Source organism: Muntiacus reevesi, chromosome 14 (assembly GCF_963930625.1).
Source record: "Muntiacus reevesi chromosome 14, mMunRee1.1, whole genome shotgun sequence".
In the NCBI taxonomy this organism is placed as follows: Eukaryota; Metazoa; Chordata; class Mammalia; order Artiodactyla; family Cervidae; genus Muntiacus; species Muntiacus reevesi.
The window spans coordinates 33,080,123-33,099,698 of record NC_089262.1 but is presented as its reverse complement, the minus strand read 5'-3'; positions in this window follow the sequence as shown (position 1 = coordinate 33,099,698).

Genomic DNA, 19,576 nt, shown 5'->3' with positions numbered 1-19,576 from the left:
AGTTATTGTTTCATCTGGTACATCATCCATTTTTGTTACCTTTTAACAGTTATCCCTTTAGACTTCTCAGCTAGTCCTCATCATCTGACACATTACACACCCAGCCACAGTCATGAAAACCTGTCATTGGTTTGACGAAATTCTCAGACTCTCCCTTCCCAATTCAACCCAATGGTCTGTCTACCCAACCATGTTCCAGCTTTACCTTCTGCAGGCTCTTTTTGTCCTATAAACAATGTCTCACATCTCAACGGACATCACTCAGCTTTAACCTTAGTGCAGACTACTTTTCAAAAGGATAGAAAGAAATAACAAAGCACAAAATAAAGAAAACCACTTAGTTTTTCAATCCTTCCAGATATGGCTCAGTGAAAACTTCACTGGCCTCTAGAGACTTCCCCCAATTCAGCGAAGCAAATACTCTTCCTTCTAGTTTTAGAAAGGCTGTTGGGCAGTGTAATGGGCTTTGAAGACTATGGAACTCCAGGAAAGGGGATGAAACAAAGCTATGGATGAGCAGTGAAGCAGTCAAGCTCGAAGCTCTGCCCTCACCTCAGCAATTGGCACATCCCCAAATCTGACAAGAACCCTAAATTCACAAGGAAGAACTTACCACACAATTGTCAGGACAATTTCCAAGTTGCCAGGGAGGGTCATGGCACCTGTAATCTCTGTAGAACCAGGAGAATACTTATAGGTCTTAAATTGTTGAACATCATCATGGTTGGAACTATTTCTGTATTATCAATGTGGTCTAAATTGCTCTCAAAAAGCAAAATGTATCTAGAGAAGATGAAAACACACACACACACACAAACATACACACACTTGTATGTGATAAACGTGGTAGAAAATAGGATTAGGTCCCCACCTCTCCTTTTATGGGGAAAATTCATGTCTTTTAATCTGTAAGAATTTGTTTTCCTTAGCTGCAAGCTTAGTTCTGCGGGTGTGTTCAGTTTCAGCTGACTCTTTGCAGCTCCATGGACTGTAGTCCACCAGGCTCCTCTGCCCATGGAATTTTCCAGGCAAGAATACTGGAACAGGTTGCTACTTCCTACTCCAGGGGATCTTCCTGACCCAGAGATCAAACCCATGTCTCTTGCATGTCGTGCATTGGCAGATGGGTTCTTTACCACTACCACCACCTCAGAAGCCCCCCAAGTTTAGTTACTTTCTTCTAGTTTATTAGTATTAATTTCTTTTTCTACCAGCCTGACCAGAACTAATTCTGTTTTGGTTCTAACAATGAAATCCAAATGGATTTCTGTCCTCTGGCCTATAAACAATTGGTATTATTCCAACATGAACTTGGACAAACTCTGGGAGATGGGGAGGGATAGTGAGGCTTGGGCGTGCTGCAGTCCATGAGATGGCAAAGAGTTGGACACAACAGTATTCTTATAAGACCATGTCTACACTCTTTAGGACAGTCAGGGAAGATGTCATCCTTGAAAGGCTTGATTGTGCTTTTTGAATTTGGGAAAGTTCAATAACTCTGCTGCCCCTTTTCCTACCCTCAAGAGTCCCAGATCTAGTCTTAAAATTGTGAGGTTGCAGGGAGGAAAGTAGACATAAATCTTACCTAATTTATGACCATGTCATCTGTGATTACACCTTTTTCATTAAAATGCCATTAGGAACTGAAGGTTTCACAGTTTTAGGTTGATGACTATTAATGTCTTTATTACAAACCTTTTTCTAACAGTTGAGTTGGGTTTTTTCTTTGTTTTGTTTGCTTTTGGTCTATGGGACTAGTAAATAAAGTGTTTTATTTGAAGACAATTAGCATTGATTGAACCATAAGTATATCTTATACCTTCATCCTGACAATTCACTCCCAACCATTTCTTCATCAAAGAGGGAAAGGCAGAGGGAGGCAGCAGTTAAATAAAATAAGAGAAACTGAAAAGTTTCAGGACATTTCTGCCATTAGCATGATTCCCATTCTCTGACTTTCTGAAACTGCCAGCTACCTACACCTTGTTGTTTGGGCAAATGTAAGACAGGAAGGTGCCAGAATGGGACATTTTCTTACCTTCAGCCCCCATCTAGCGCCCCCAACCGACTTGGAGGAGAAACAGCAGTGGTAGTAAAGGTCACACAGCTAGAAGTAGATTGAGTATAAGGACAGGACACATCCAGAAATGCAGCAGGAGCCTGGAGATGCAGATGTCACTCACTGCATGCAAAGGACAGTAATGAGAAATCACTGGGTTCCCCCTCCTATGTGGTAGATGTTAATTTTGATCCAAGCATTATCAAAAGGTTACATTAGTGGTCTGCTGTTGATTTCCTGAGTAAGGCTGACTCCTGTCCTCTAGGTCAAGTGAGGAGGGACAGTAGGAATACCAAGAATACAAGAGGAAGACTGTGCTCCAAGCTTGAAATGATGAATAGAAGGCCTTCTTGTAATAGTTACAATGGTAAAAGAACACCAAGGCATATGTTCCAATGGATTGGAAGGCTGTTTTGGCTGAATTACACAAGACTAAAGCACATTTGCCGTTGAAAAGGTAAATATTGCAGTCAGCCAAAAGATAAGAATATTTGACCCATGGGAAAATAATGATGTATAAAGATTGTCCTTTATTTTCTCTTTTTAAGGTTTTTCAAATTAGCACACTCAATCTTTTCTTTTGGCTAACAGAGTTGGAAGGCAATTGACACCCAAAGGGGAAGAAATACCCAAAGAGAAGGGCAAGTTTTTGAGAAGTTAAACCATCTCTTCCATTTCTTTCCTATTTAATAACTCAGTCATTTCTGCAAGGAACAAAGCTGCAAATACACAGTTGGCTTTTCTTTTGCATGTTCACAGTCCCTTGAAAGCTAGCAAACTAGCTATGCTACAAAATGTCTTGCTGGGACATTGCAGGACTTTAGACTAAAATGCCTGGAAGGACCTGGTGAAAGTTCTGTGGATGGAGACGTTCTGGTGAGCTCCCAGATCTGCAAAGCCAGGTTCATCAACAGTCTAAACACTCAACATTTCCCACTGGCAAATTCCTAGGTAGTCACTATATTGGAAACCCTGAGTAGTCTGATGGCACCATCTCTATTTTCCAGATGAAGAGATGATGATGAAAGTTAAGTCATTCATCCATCACCTGCAGCATCAGGGAGCGCTGGGATCAGGCCTCAGCCTCCTCTCCCAGGACCACACCCACCAGTCTGTGCCCAAGAGGACTCCCAGGGCTTCCCTTGGACACCTCCACTGGCTGCCCCTGTCCACCCCACCAGGAGACTCACTAGGAGCAGAGACAGCCATGACTGAAATGCATGCAAATCCCTACAAGCTTCTGAAATCCTCAAGATATTATTATAATCACCTCTCCCCTCAGACCCTGAGAAATTAGACAAGCAGGTAGGGAGGCTCTTTGGTGGGAAGTGGAGGATTAACTTGGCCACTCTCTCTTCTCCTCGCCTCCCAAGACACAGAGTATAGCACAGTACTCCAGTATTCTCTCCTGGAGAATCCCAAGGACAGAGGAGACTGGCAGGCTACTGTCCATGGAGTTGCAAGAGTCAGACATGACTTCTCAACTAAACCACCAGCCACCTCCACCCCTCTTTGTCACCTTGTCCACTACCAGCATCCAGGAACCAGAAAATTCTAACTTGTGAAGCTTGTTTCCTCTCACCCTGAGTACCAACCAACTAGTAATATGAGATCTACCCTGGGGAGAAACACTACGGTTTCCTTGTGTTTTTTTTAACATATGAGACAAATGTATACTCACTTTACATTTCCATAGGAATTCTTCAGAAAGAAACAAGGAGGATTGGGAGCTGGGATATGCCATTTCTTCAGGAACCTGGATGGCTGTCAACTTGGTAAATCAAAGGCATTTGTATTAGGCTCCAGAACACACCCTCTCCAAGCTCCCTTCTTTAGTCACATGTGGAAGAGTTTTCACTTTTTACAATAATTCTTCATGGAAGAAGGATGAAAGTTGCCCTTAATGAAGTTGCAGAAAAGGAATCCGATCTTTGTTCTGGTGCTCAGATGCTACATCTTTGTAAACAGCAAGGGTCTTTGTAAGATTTATAGGCAATGGCAATGGGCAGGCAAACGTTAGCTCCTAATCTGGCCCATAAAGCTGTCCTGTTGGCTTTGTAGAGCTCTCAGGGAACATTATTGAAAACAAAAGAGAAATCAATACCCTTCAGTCCACTGCCAGTCCTGGGCCTCCAAAGTGAATCAACCTGGGCTCACCCACCTCTCAGAAGAAGAGGAGGGTTTTAGTTTCAGCTTCAACCAGATTGCCGTATGTTTAGAGCCTCCTCCCCAAATCCTCAGAAAAAAACCAGTCCCTGAAATTAAAGGTTGGCAAAGCCTCTCATCTACAAGGTGGTGGTGACTCAAGGATTTTCAATTCAGAGGAAATGATGGGAAAGAAATGGTCTTTTTCTGCATGTCCTGTAGTGAATTTGATACTAACACTTGTTAGATGCGGGACAGCCCGTGAAGGCGAGTCTATGAGAGGATCTCTACTAATAAATGTCTCTGGTTACGAAGAACTGAGTCATTAACAGGGGGTGGATAGATTAATTATGAGTGTGGCAAGAGATGAGAAGCAACATTCCCTGAGAATGGGGTTTTGTGTAACAGAATATTAAGTCTTTATTTCAGACTTTATTACAGGGAAGAGAACGAAGAACTATCAAACACCTTCCTCCCACTTTGGGGGAAAAAACTGTCCCAAATGATTATTTTACAGACCTTGCCCTTCGAACCACCTCCTTTTCTGCCCCATGTGAAACAGCTTACAGGACGAAATGCCAATGGAGCCTCCCCAGGGCAAGCCCTTCCCGGACATTCTCTTTGGCAGAAGTTGTGAATGAGATGCTGTGCCTGGGATTTTGTTGAATGAAAGAGAGTTTGTGCTGCTGAAGTCACAACCCGTCTTCCCCCAGCTCCAGCAACTCCTTTCATTTAAGCCTGGCGGCCTGTCTCTGCACCCTGTCGCTCTTCCAATGCTTTTTCTCTCACTGCGAGAGGGAAATGTCAAGTTCTCAGCGGAGGGGGCGAAGTCTCTCGGTTATGCATCCAAATGTAGTCACCACACAAAACAGCCCCAGTGCTGACTTGCCCCAGTCAGCTTACAGGGACAAACTTTGGCCCTCGCCACCCTGAGGACAAAGGCGGGCACACAGAAATGCCGGCAGCAGCTCCTGGCAGGGCCCCCGGCAGGTCAAGCATTCATGTCGGTAGTGTGGAATTTCCCTGTCATATAAAACCACGGCAGGGTCAAGAGGCAGATACACCAATCAGGAGCAGGGTGGGACCTTTCGATGTCTTCTCTGGCCTCTGTGCTGGGAGGATGTGGAGCCATCCTTCTGGTGGGTTTAAATGTCCCAGTAAAATAACATTACTCTTTTAGTGACTCACCCAGCAGATTGACAGTGCAATTAATAATAATAATGTACTACTATATTCAAGGCACTAAGATAAGAACTTGCAGGGCTATAAAGAAGTGGAACAGAGTGACACTAATGAGGATGTGAGTCTAGGTGTTTATGATGGCAGCACATAGATGTTCCGTGAGTGACAGCGGCCTTTCCAGCAGTCCTTCCCCTTTCTCTTCTCATAACAGAACCTTGATTCTGTTCACCTGTCCGGTGGCTATGTGTTTTCCTAAAGGGAGGGGCTTCCTTACAGCCAGCAGGGGTACCTTGATTGGTCAAAACCAATGTTTCTAATGTCCGCTTGCACATTAGAATCACCTGAGGAGTAGTTTAAACATTCCCAATGATGGGGCCTGACCCCAAGATTCTCATTGAATTATCTGGACATGGGTCCCAGCCTCCCAGAGGCTTAAAAGTCCTCCATGTGATTCTAGTGTATACCAGGGATGAGAACCATTGGTCTAAGCCAAACCAATTATTTTACTCCATCATTAGTGACTGGCATAAAGTTGGTCATGTGATTTAGTTCAGGTCAAAGATGTGAGAAGGCAACATCTGGGAAGCTTCTGGGAAATTTTGCTTTAGGTTAAAAAGACAAAAGGAAAGTAGGTGTGCCTTCTCCTCCTTTTCTGAGCTTTGGACAGTGTTTTGAAAGGAGGTGTGGTTTGAATAGGTGCAAGCAACTTGCAACAGTGAAGGAAAGAGTCAACAAGAACCAACACCCAGAGGAGAGCAGAAAGGAAAGCTGGTAGATGCCTGGTCCACGATGACACTGCTGGACTGATGAAGTAACCCAAACTGCAACTTCCCTTCCTCTGGACCACTGAAGTGAAAACTTGATTGCATACTGCAAACACCTGGAGTGTTCTTAAAACTACTGATACCTGGGCCTCACTCCTAGAGCATCTGATTTAAATGGTAATTGGTGAGGTATGATTATCAACATTTAAAAAAAATATTCCCAGTAGGTCACACTGTCCAGCCAAGTTTGAGAACCACTGCTCTAGATTTCTTTTTGAGTGTGACAACACATTTCCTGCTATTTAAGCCAATGGCTCTAAAAGTGTGTTCCCTCAAGCAGCAGCAGCAGCAGCATCACTTGGGAACTTGTTTGAAATACTTTTAGGTCTTACTCCTGCCTTACGGAATAAGAAAATGAAGGAGTATAACCCAGCAATATGTGGTTTAACAAGCCTCCAGGGGTCTCTGGTGCATCCTAAAGCTTAAAAACCATTGGTTTAGGATAACTTGACTCCTGGTTTTCGGTTACTCGCAGCCCAAAACCCCCTGATCCTATATTCATAACTGATGCAGAAACTCAGAGTAAGAAAGGACTACCTTAGCTAATTGGATTTGGATGGGTGAGGTGGAAGAAAACAGCCATACAAAGCTCCCTTACAGAATTTCTACGGTGCGTTTAGGAAATGCAGGGAGGCAGTGTTCTAATGAGTCAAGGAAATTAAATTCAAGAAAACAGAATCATCGTCCTTGGTGTGAGGTTCCTGAGTATGAGGTTGAAGAGATCATAGATTATATTTTATCCTCTAGATAATGGGAAGCCACTGAAGAATTTGAAAAAGAAGGGTTTTAAGGGGGAAATAATTAAAAGTGATGGTATAGGATGATTAAACAGAATATTGTAAATTGGATAGTATGAAGGGAAAAGAATCCAGGCACAAGGATAAGTTTAGAGAGCCATCCCAGCTGCACATGAGTTCTGGATTTTCTTCTCAGCATCTGAATTATCCATTCTGAAGCCAAGGAGTAAGACGCATCATCAGAGAATGGACATGCGGATAGCAGGGGAAGGGGAGGGCGGGAGGAACTGGGAGAATGGCATTGACATAGATACACCAGAAGTGAAAATGTACTAGCTTCAATTATAACCCCTGATTTCCATGCTTACATTCATAAAGAAAGCCTCATTGCAAAAGTCAATTGACTTGTAATAACCATGATAAGTGTGGGCTTCCCTGGCGGCTCAGATGATAAAGAATTCGCCTGCAATGTGGAAGACCTGGGTTTGATCCCTGGGTTGCGAAGATCCCCTGGAGGAGGGAATGGAGAAACAAATCCCCACTCCAGTATTCTGGCCTGGAGAATTCCATGGTTTGCATAGTCCATGGGGTCGCAAAGAGTCTGACACGACTGAGCGACTTTCATTCACAACCATAAGTGTAAACTCTTAAAACAGAAATTTTGATACACTCTTGCCTTCTGGTACATTAGATGAAACAAGACTTCATGTGGGGGGAAAAGTTCCACTGTTAAAAATAAAAATGGAAACAACTATATTTCATCCATTACCCTCATTCTGCTGATGAGAAAACTGACACATGAGGACTAGAACTCTTTGGGTCCTCATCCGTTTTCATATATAATATAAAAATTGAATCAATCCATGATTTATTCTGCATGATTCTGTGGATTCTGTGAGGTTTGGAAAAGTAGAGGAAGACCTGGGGCCCTCCTCACTCCAGACACCTAACCTTGTGATTCCAATGAAGAGGAAGAACTGACGTGAATAGAACCACACAAGGATGGTATAAAACCCAAACTGTATGGACTACAGCAGTGCTACTTGAATCCACAGAGGGGGATGGGATTGCTGGGAAATTAAATTGTGTAAGGAAAGGGGAGGTGGGAGAAAGGCGCCTGACAGAGCAGACCAAGGTGTGTTTTATAGAAGACAAAGACTCGTGGAATCACTTGTACGATGCTCTCCTACGATGCCTTCAGGAGTTATTTCTGCTGACTGTTTACTTCATTTACTGTGGGAAAATTCTAAGTCCTTCACTTTTCCATTGACCTGGTATACAGACATTGGGTTCACCTTCAAATTTGACTAATGCCAACTCTAAACTCAAACATACAGGGGGCCCATTATGCTAATAGAAAATAGACTGGCTTCTTTCTTTTTCTTCCTCTTCCTTCTTTCCTTCTGCCTTTCCTCTCTTCCTTCCTTCCCCCCCCCCCTCAACTTGAGAATGAAAGGCATGAGGATAGGGATGAGATGACGGCAAAGTAGATTTTTCTAAAACAAGATGAAAAATCTTGGGACTTCCCTGGTGGTTCAGTGGCTAAGACTCCATGCTTCCAATGCAGGCAACCTGGGTTCGATCCCTGGTCAGGGAAATAGATCTTGAGTGCCACAACTGAGACCCGGCATAGTCAAATAAATAAGCTTTTTTTTTTTTTAAGATTAAAAGTCTTGCCGCAGATAGGTAAGAAAACCATATCGAGATTCTGTCAGATGCAGGCAAAGGATGGCAACTGGCTCCAATTAGCTTAGCTTTGCACAAAAGTTCACCAGTAGAACGTCTGCCTTCCAAAGTGATATGCATTACCAGTGTTACAGAGATTATTTCGTTTTTTAAGCTCTTGCTCATCGGCATCACTCAGATTTAGTTCCCTAATACTGGAATCTCCAGGCCTCCTGGTTCGCTGCTTTGAAAATCTAAAACACATGACAGGGAAATTCTAGTGAACTCAACAAGAAATTCTCCTCATTTAAAATTACCAGTCAATTCAAATGTCCAAGACGTGTGGAGTGCCACATGTTCAAAGCCTGTAAAATTTAGTTGTTGTTTACCCAAGCAGCTTGTTTGGATAGCAAGCCAGACACAAAAAAATGTCAACACTCCCTCTTGTAACTGTATACTACCCTTACTCCCAACCTGGAACCAGCCATTGATATTCAATCGTGACCCAGAGCCCCAGGAAAGTTCTTAAATAACCCTGGTTGCTGTAAGCTTTCAGAGCTGTAATTTTTGGACCATTGCTTGTAGCTGTGTAGCCTCAAGAATGCTAATTAGATCAGTCGCAAAAGGCAGGTGCTCTCAAATAATCTGGTCATGCCCAAAAGCAATCCTCCTCTCTCTTGCTTTTATGGTGGAAACATCAGGTCATGATTGCATTATCATTAGTGTCTACTCCTAAAAGAGGACTAACACACCCCAGTTCTTGGGCCTACGTTCCAAATCCAAAGAGATCACTTGATTTTGGTATTGTTTCTGCATCTCCTAAACAACAGTCACACAAATTCCATGCCCTACAGAGGAAATTTCCAAGTAAACATTATCTATCATGGGATGATACATTCATCAAGAGCTAAGGGAGTAATTTTTGGCTGAGTGAATAGGTGGACGAGGAATTTACTACAGTTTCTTCCTTGATCAAGGACGAGTTAGTAAGGAATTTAGGTGTACACAAAAGGGAATTTGTTTCAATTGGAGACAAGATGATTCTTAGATTCAAAATAAAAAAGCAAACATCAGAGTCTGATGACATGCCTTGGTTGTTCTGGTCATACAGAGACATCTTAAAGCACCGGACTCCAGGCGGGTAGCAAAGTTGTAGTGTAACCAGTTTTCTTCAGTACAGAGTTTATTCTTTGCCAGTTCAAAACAGCATTCTTTTTTTTTTTTTTAATTTTTTTTATTAGTTGGAGGCCAATTACTTCACAACATTTCAGTGGGTTTTGTCATACATTGACATGAATCAGCCATAGAGTTACACGTATTCCCCATCCCGATCCCCCCTCCCACCTCCCTCTCCACCCGACTCCTCTGGGTCCTCCCAGTGCACCAGGCCCAAGCACTTGTCTCATGTATCCCACCTGGGCTGGTGATCTGTTTCACCATAGATAATATACATGCTGCAAAACAGCATTCTTATATAACTGTAGCATCCGCCTTGTGGGTGGGTGAATTCTGCTGTACATGCCACTGAAAGGAAGTGAGAAAGTAAAGACATCAAAATTCAATATAAGTCTGTATGAGTTCTATGCATGAGTCTGGGTCTCTAACATCTGACTCGAGCTGACAAATTGAATTAGCCAGCTTCCTGGAAGCAGCAGGTGACCAACTCCATTAAACTAGTTGACATTCTATCATCATTTTTGACTGATGAGCTATTCATGGAATTCCTCTGCTCTTTAAGATTCCACTTACTTAAACTCCTCTTATGTATGCAACCCACATGAAGATAACATGACTTGATTCTCCTTGATGGAGCAGGATAATGCCTACTGACATTGATTGTATTGGAGGTCTGACTTTAAGTGAGAGATGAGCTTAGGATATTGATCTCAGTTTGCAAAGTGTTTCTTTAATCACTTGATGAGCTATTCTTTGAGATATTTAAACTGGCTCTCTGCTCCTGAGCTGAACATTAGAACCAAATCCCAGGTCCATTTCTAAGATGATAAGGGCCAGAGGCAGTTATGGTCAGTGGTCCAAGGACTACAGACCCAATCCTCAAAAACAGAGCAAGATGCTCTGTTACTATTTTGGGGTTGGGGGGGAGTAAAAGAGACAATGAGAAAGACCACAAATATTGCCAGGCATATAGCCCTCCACCCTGATCAGAAGAGACACATCTTGTCAAAACACTGAGGCAGCATCCTACCAACAGGGTGTTCAATAATAAATAGCCTTTCTCTCAGCAGAGAATGAGGGCAGCTTCAGGAAAAGGGAGATCCACAGATGAGGAGGTATCCAGGAAGTGCCAGAGCTGACTGCAGGTCCCCAAGGTCCGCATCCAGGAATCTGCTCTGGGGCCAGTCCCTGCAGACCATCGGGGGAGCAGCCCTAGAAACCCACGTGGCTCTAGAGTGCATGAGCCTCTTTGTAAGTTCAGCCCAACTGAGGAAAGGCAGTCACTCCACTGAAAAGACCTCCAAGTCCCTAAATGTGCTTCACTTGGGCTTTCAGTACCAGGAGCCTATGCCCAGAGAATGGCTCCACAACGCAGAGAAAGGTCCTCAGTCCTCAGAGTGGGTGGGAATGCGGCTGGGTATGGGGATAGCATGTGTGTGTGCATGCCCATGTATGTGTGTGTTTGGAGATATTAAAGGCCTTAAGACAGTATGACGTTAGGAAGAACTCCAGTTCTAGAATGGGAAAAACTCGAGTTTGAATCCTGACTTTGCCAAGGATTACTAGCTGTGTGAAGCTGAAGAAGTTACTTCCTCTTTGAAACTTCAAGTTCCTCATTTGTAAAATGAGAGTCAATTAGTCTGCCTCATGGCTACTGCGAGAACCTGAGTGGCAGATGCCATGAGGCCTGCAAAGCCGTGCACGTCGTGTGTACTCAAGGTATCATGGCTACTGTCTTCATCCAAGAATCTAAGACACACATGTGTATGTGTGTGTGTGTAGGCAACATAGGGCATTCTTTACTACTATAATCTATGAAAGCTTAAAAATATTTAAAGAGGGTTCAACGCATAAAAATACTGAGCTAGACACTACATCTGGAGAGAGCAACGGCACCCCACTCCAGTACTCTTGCCTGGAAAATCCCATGGATGGAGGAGCCTGGTAGGCTGCAGTCAATGGGGTCGCTAAGAGTCGGACACGACTGAGCGACCTCACTCTCACTTTTCACTTTCATGCATTTGAGAAGGAAATGGCAACCCACTCCAGTGTTCTTGTCTGGAGAATCCCAGGGACGGGGGAGCCTGGTGGGCTGCCGTCTTTGGGGTCACACAGAGTCGGACACGACTCAGCAGCAGCAGCAGCAGCAGACAGTACATCAGGTGCTTTAAAGATGGACTCAAAGTTTATGCTAAAGAATGAGAAAATAGAGTTGGATAGAGAGCTTGAGTCCCAAAGACACCCCTTTTCCTTTATTCAAGCAGTTCCTGAAATCCTGTCTTCTCTACAGAATCTTCCTTAAATAAGAAGTGGGGAAGGTATTGTTGCAAAGCTTCCACAAGCCATCCCCTTCATGTGGATACTCAGACCAAGGCAGGCTGATAAGTGAGGAGACCAATGTAAACAGAACTTGAAGGTCCCAGAGAAAATGTAGGAACATAAGTGGTTATTTGTGACAACTGTTTCTCAACAAGTAATACCCTACCTCCAGTACCTGCCTATCCCCAGTCCCATGAATGGCATGTGTAATCATCCTCCTTGAAGGCACCACTATCATGTTCTGACTTTTTCTGAGGATCTGTCATCTTTAAGATCCTGTTTGAAGCCAAATAGACAGAAAGGAGGATCAACCTACAAACCACTGTGGAGGGAAACAGAGTATTCACACCCTTCCCCCTTAATCCCCAAAGCAATATATATGAATGTTATACCTATGAAAACAGACAGCCATATACACCACAGAAATATATCATGCCCCTGCTCTTGGCAGGCGCCCAACTAGCCCCAGCTGCAGCCTTAAGCAAAATCTCTCAGCAGCCACTTGTGGTGGCCATGAAATATGATCAGACAGGAGTCATATTCCACATATACCTGTTCAACTTTGAAACCGAATTCCTGGAGAAACCAATGAATAGCTCGCCTACTCAAAGAGTCAGTGATTGCAAAGCAGCAGGATTTTCTCTTTTGGCAGAGATTTGTAAACTGCTGTCAACCAAAGTTAAAGTGGAAACTTTCTGAGAACGTGCGTTTTACAGGAAGGCAATAAGGGAACCTAAGTCCTTGACAATCCTGCTTAGGTTGGCGGAGATATTCTGTAAAAAAAGACAAGTGGGCACATGCAAAGCCCCGAGACTCCTGAAATGATCGGGAGAGATGTAAAAGTCAGCCTGTCTTGGGGACAGTGTGAATCTCCACAAATCTGTAACTGTGTGCACTTCCTCTCTGCCTCTAAAGTGCTGCATTATTTCAACTCAATTCAACATGTATTAACATTTAGTCACTAATGTGTGCTGTGGATGTTGTTTGTTTGTGGTGTCAGGAGTGATGAGGGGAGGCCAAGGGGAAACTCAGGAAAGGTGTAAGGCATGGCTCCTGCCTTCCAGAGTTTATAGTCTTGTCACAGTCAAACACACACACACATACACATACACATATTAAATATCAGTACAAGGGAGAATGTGATAAAGTTTCCAAAAAGTAGGTTAGGCAGTGAAATTCAGAGAAGAGAGAAATCAGAATGGATTAGAGAAATCTCTCATGGAGGATGGAAGACTTGAACCTGGACTTAATATTCATTCATTCACTGAATAGTCACACTCTATACACTACTGTATGACAGGCACTGGAAATATAATCTAAGCAAAATAAGATGCAGAACCCATCCTCATGGAGCTTACTAGCAAAGAAGCAATTGGACTTTCATCAGATTTCTTTATAGAACAAATAGTAGCGATTCCTGCATCCTTGCTTTTGACCTTCTTATGTTCTATCCAGTTAGTCATCTATTTTTGTTTTACCTGGTGTTCCCCTGATAATCATCCTAAAAGCTCCTACTCATTGAAGGCTTACCATGTTTCAGATACTAAAATCTTTACTTGTATTATCTCATTGAAACCTTGACTCAATCTTATAAAGTTAGTATGAGTTTAGGGAATCAGGCCCAGAAAAATTAAACTTTTATCCAAAGTCACACAGCTTGAAAGGACTGAGATCCAAGCCTCTTGAATTCCAAAGCCACCTATTCTGTGAGGTATTCCTTGAAGATGTGGGCTTCCCTGGTGGTTCAGCTGGTAAAGAATCCACCCAATGCAGGAGACCTGGGTTCGACCCCTGGGTTGGGAAGATCCCCTGAAGAAGGGAAAGGCTACCCACTCCAGTAGTCTGACCTGCAGAATTGCATGGACTATATAGTCCATTGTAATGGTCACAAAGAGTCAGCAGGACAGAGTGAATTTCACCTTCACTTGAAGATCTAGTTGTGCAGGTTAAGGGTATCAGGAAGAAACATTTTGTTACCACCTCTATTAGGCTAAAGAGGGGAATGTGGCAGATGGATAGGAAGTATTAAAAACATTGGTGGCTCTCAAAAAGTTGGTAATCCAGCCAAATGACAATTATACCTTTATTTTTTCCTTGGCCAACACATATTTGTTTTTTGTGCTTTTTGGTGTTGTTGTTGTTAACACTAAAAACAGCATCCTCTATTTAGCCTTGTATGATTTTTTTTAATTGATACTTTGAAATATCAACTTCCTTCCTCCCAGACTCCCTGGGAAGGCTGAGATGTGGTGTTTTCTCCAAAGTACTGATTCCCAGGTACTGTTTCTCTCCCTTCCTATTAAATGCTCAACCTCAGGGGCCACCAGCAGCAGCATTTGGCAGGCAATTCACGTGAGAGCCTCGGAAGCCTCTTGCAGAATTGCTGCTCAACCCAATCCTCCCCACGGTGACCCAACAAAGGAGGGGAGACCTGCCACAGTATCCTGACATTTTCCATGGCTCCTTTGAAGGAACAGCTGGGCCATAATACAAGGTTACTCTGGGATACCCATAGGTTTGACAGGAGCCCATATTTTAAACAGGGCGGATACTAAATCTATCCAACTCCTGGAATGTTACTATTCTCTCAGGAACCCAAAGAGAAGTTTCTGATGCTGATCTATAAATCTCCCTGGCCTAAAGTACCCAAAATTAGTTTCTGTGCCATGGGAACATAAAAATGATATGGCTTTCTTCTTTGACATGTCAGTTAATAAAGAGTGGGAGGTGGGGCCCGGATACTGCCTGACAGCTCTCTGAAGGGGTTTATTCGTTAAAAATGGGAAGCATTTTAATTACCTGTTTGGGTTTTTTTTTTTTTTTTTGGTTATATGTGTGCATTATATGTTTAAAGAAAAAAAACAGGTCCTTTGGACATTCAGGAAATTATATCATTAATTATGCCTGTCAGAACACTAAGCAGGCTAAGTAAATGGAAATTTCTTAGCGTTTCTTTTTTCCTTTTTTTTTAAAATGTCTTAAAAATATTGTTTTTGTAATATTTCCACAGACTGTATTAAGTACTTGATTAATGAAGAGAGTGGACATTTTTTGGTCATAGATAAATCAGCAAAATAGCTGCCTTTTGTTAACTGATGGCTTGCTTAGCAGAAAACCTACTTTCCCAATGTACCTGTTATTCAAACTAATATTAATGTTAATTTATATCCCTAACATACAGTAGCTATGAGGGAAGGGGGCCTGACTCAGGAGCCTAAAAGGTATAGGGAGAGACCGTTGGTTGGGATCACCAGATTCTTGAAGGCATCCCCTCCTTACTCCCTGAGACAGGACTGCCATTCTCCTGCGAAGTATCATCCCTTTGATATGAAGATCCACTGGCTTTGCATCCAGGAAGTACTGATAAGACAGTACAATTCAGGAAACTCTGGACTAAGAGTCAAGGAGTGGATAACCCTCTCTGACCAACACACAGAGAAGGAACTTCCTGGTTTGGGGCCACACACTGCCTAACTGTCCCAGTTTCTAGCTCCCACTGGACCCCATTGGGTTGGGAAATCAAAAGGATGGTCCCTGTGTCTTTGAGAGGTAAACTCCACAACAGGCTTGGAAGGGAATCCACACCCCATGATCTCAACCTGAGCTTGCTTTGCAAAGAGTCCCCAGGGAAGCAGCTATGCAGATTCTTAGAACTCAAAGAAAAAGGGATAATTGGAGCCCTGTTGGGCTGGGAGAGAAGAAAAATTTAGCCAATACGCTCTAAAACCAACAAGATTTTTTTGAAATGCTTTGTAGAACTCTCACTTCTTCTAGGGCTCAGTGGTTGGCAACCATGGTCACTGACATTCTTATTGGATGGTTCAGCATGTAAAGGATTCATTAACATCCCCATCCTTGAGTCCATGCATAAGAGGGTGCCCTCTAAAACTATAAGGCTCGAGAGAATGGAAGACCATCAAATGCACTGCAGGTGGGAAAATAAATTAATGCAATCTTCCTGGAAATCTACTTGGCGTAATATACCAAAATGTTCACACATTCTAAGTCAGCATTCTCCTCACTAGGAATCTACCTTAAGGAAATAATCAGAGATGGGGACACAGATTTATATTCAGGAATGTTTATCTCTGCATTATCATAACCAAAGAATTGGAAACTAAAATATTGATAATAGGAGGTTGGTCAAATACATTCTGAAACATCTGTACTGTGGAATTTGAAAAGGCTATTTAAAGTAATGTCTTTGAAAAACACTTTATGACATGGCAAACTGTCCATGTTAACAATTGTAACTGCATTCTTGGATTTTGGTGACTTTTATCTTCTTTTGCATAGTTGTTTGTATTTTTTAAATTTTCTACAACGAGCAAGAATTCTTTATATTCAGGCAACAAAATACATTATTATGGAACAGAAAGAAAGAATGCTATGTGTAACCTTTGACCAAATAATGATTTGGGCTCCATATTCTTCCCTATGACAGATGGAAGGCCCTTTGATATTTGATCGGAAGTCTCACCATTCACAGTGGAAAGCTGCACTAAAGCTGACTCAGTCAAGTTTTCTAGCTCCTCCTGGACACAGGCAGTCTCTTCCAAAGGAAGGCATCCTCTATATACTATAGCCAGTGAACTGTATATGAACCAAAACTTATGCAGGGACCAGTGCCCTGACAGCCAAGCTCAGAAGGGCTGGCTTTTCTTCTGAGTCCTTTAAGGGCTGTCTTGCAAAGGTCACACCAATATTGATGGTGGCCTTGGACTGAGAGGGCAGGACACTAGTCATTAAAACAGAGCCAACTGTCCCACAGCACTTGTCGCCAGTGTAATTGGTGTCTTGCTTTCCCATGCCCTTATTCCAGGAAAAAATTGTTTGGTTGGGTTTGGGGTTTCTGTAAACTGCAGTGACCCCTCCAACAAACGTCCATATCCTCCTCCCCTTCTGTAAACTCAATATGTATTTGTCAGAAGGCAAATTTTACTCTGTCACCCACTGAGAGTACATTAGGGCTATGTCAATCACATCACTGAGGGGGCACATGGAAGAAGATGAAACTTCTCAAACATGGAAAAAAAGAAAAGCCCCGTCTTTATCCAAATCCCAGGCATACTTTGCCAAACACTTTCCCCTAAAATTTTCAAGGCCACGTGTTTGAACGGGAAATTTAATCCACATGTTTCTGATTCATATGTACACTTAATGCATCAAAATATCATCTCTTTGAAGTCCAAATGGCCTTTTTATAGACTTCTTCCTTAGGAATGGAAAATTGTGTTTGGCCAAGAACTAACAAATTCGAACCCTCCAAAGTCTAAGTTTCTTTCCAAGTCCCCAACTCAGAAGATTGAACCAGCCTTTGAAATACACCCTCTGTCCCCCTAGCCACCCCAATGTAACTATAAATCTTGAGATGCTTATTTCCACCATGGCTTCTCAATCTTGATCATATATTTTATGGAAACTTCCAGTGAAAGCAAATTAAGGGCTATCTTCCTGTGAATTACCACCAGAATACCATGAGGGAGAGCAGATGGGGGAAGGGCTAGATTGCATGACCCACCCCAGGAACCTGAGAAATCAAGTGACTGGCCAGGAGTAACAGAGCGGTTGGGGACAGAGCCAACAATTCAGTTTCAACTGCAGGCCGAGGTTGGGGATCCCAGGTTTTCCCTGGGAACCCTGATAGTAAAACATCACAGTGGGAAGATCTAAATTCAGAGCTTCCACAATTCTATTCCCAAATATACCCTTGCAGACATGGCTTCCAACCTCATGCAGAACAGAATAGGACTGTAAGCCCATGGAACCTTCTCAAATCTCCTGTCTGAAGATGATTGGAATCATAAATCAGTGCTGTCAAAAGTGGATGCTGGGGATGAACACTGAAAAAGGTGAGCAAGAATTATCCATTTCATGCACTGTTTCCATCAAGCTGAGCCCTCCCTGCTACCTGGGGCCCAAGTCACTAATAGTCAGCGGGCCACCAAAAGATGGTGTCTTATGAGTTAGAGAGTATCCACTCTTTGCCTCTTAACTCCTTCCCTTAAATACAAGTCTCTGACTAATTAATTCATTGTTATATCCTCCACAGTGCTTGGTGTATGGTGGTCAATAAACTTTCACTGAATAAACTGAGTATATCTATTGAAAACAAAATGTACTGGTCTCTTTTATTGTCTCTTTGACTGTCCCTTCTACTTCTTCACTTACTTGTACTTCCAAAATTTAACTGCAGAAAAGTTATCAGTACCATCTCCCCAATGTACCCACTATTAAACATTATTTAGTAAAAATGAATCAAATCTGTATCTTAAGCAATTTGCCTGCCCTCTATCATTAATCTTTTCAAGTGGGCGGATGAACGGTCATTTGTAAATGGGCAGAAAACAGCGACTGTGGACTGCAAATTCAGTTAAGCTTGCCTTCTTAACACAACTGAAAATGTTTATCAACTCAAAGATAATGCATCTAAAAATATCGTTATGTTTACATTAGGGAGTCAAGCAAAACTGTGGCTTATCATTTCCACCCTTTTTAGGCGTTTCTAATGAACTTTACCAACTTAAACCATAATGATCTATTCCTGAATATATAAAGTAATACATTTCCAACTGTTTTTTAGAGAACTGCTTATTAAAGCTCCATCAGCCCCAAGGGTTGCTGTGAGGGTAATAAGATGCTCTTCACCTTTCAGCTTCCCCAGTAGACACCACATCTGTGAATTTTTAGTAAGCCAGAAATTGGAATAAACTAGCTAGGCTAACATTTCTTCTCCAGATAGTGTTTATTACCATAACTATCACATGTTTTAAAGAACCCAGTTATGTGCCACTTCTGTTATCCAGATGGGGAAACTGAAATAGGTGGACTATTACATAACAGGCCAGCAAGCTGGATTTAGAATCTAAAGATCCGCATCTCCTGTTAATGGCTTAAACATCTGAGTAATATCAGATCCCAAAAGCCCTTCCTTCCTTTTAGTCTCATGGGTCAGTAAGGGATCTAGGGGATGATCTGATTCTATGGCTTTCCAAACAATTGCTCAGCAAGCCAGTTTTTTCTATCCACTAAAATCTTCTGCACGTGGTCATTATGTAAAGTCTATATTATGGAGGGGACTCTGAAGATCAAGTAATAAGGTACTAAGAACCACTTCTCCATTGGATCCTTAAAGGACTCGAAGACTAACTAGAACTCCTCAAAACACAGGTTGAAAACCTGTTAAAGAGTTCATGCCTCAAAGCCCTCAAAGGTGAAATGACTTACCTAGAGTCTCTAGGCTAATGACAGAACTAAGCCTAAACCTTCTGAGTGCTCTGCCCACCGTATCACACTGAAATCATTTAGCAGGGGAAGATTCACTTTCTAAAACAGCACCCCCCTGATTGTTGTTTAATCATTAAGTCATGTCTGACTCTTTGCCACCCCCTGGACTGCAGCACAACAGACTTCCTTGTCCTTCACCATCTCCTGGAGTTTGCTCAGACTCATATCCATTGAGTTGATGA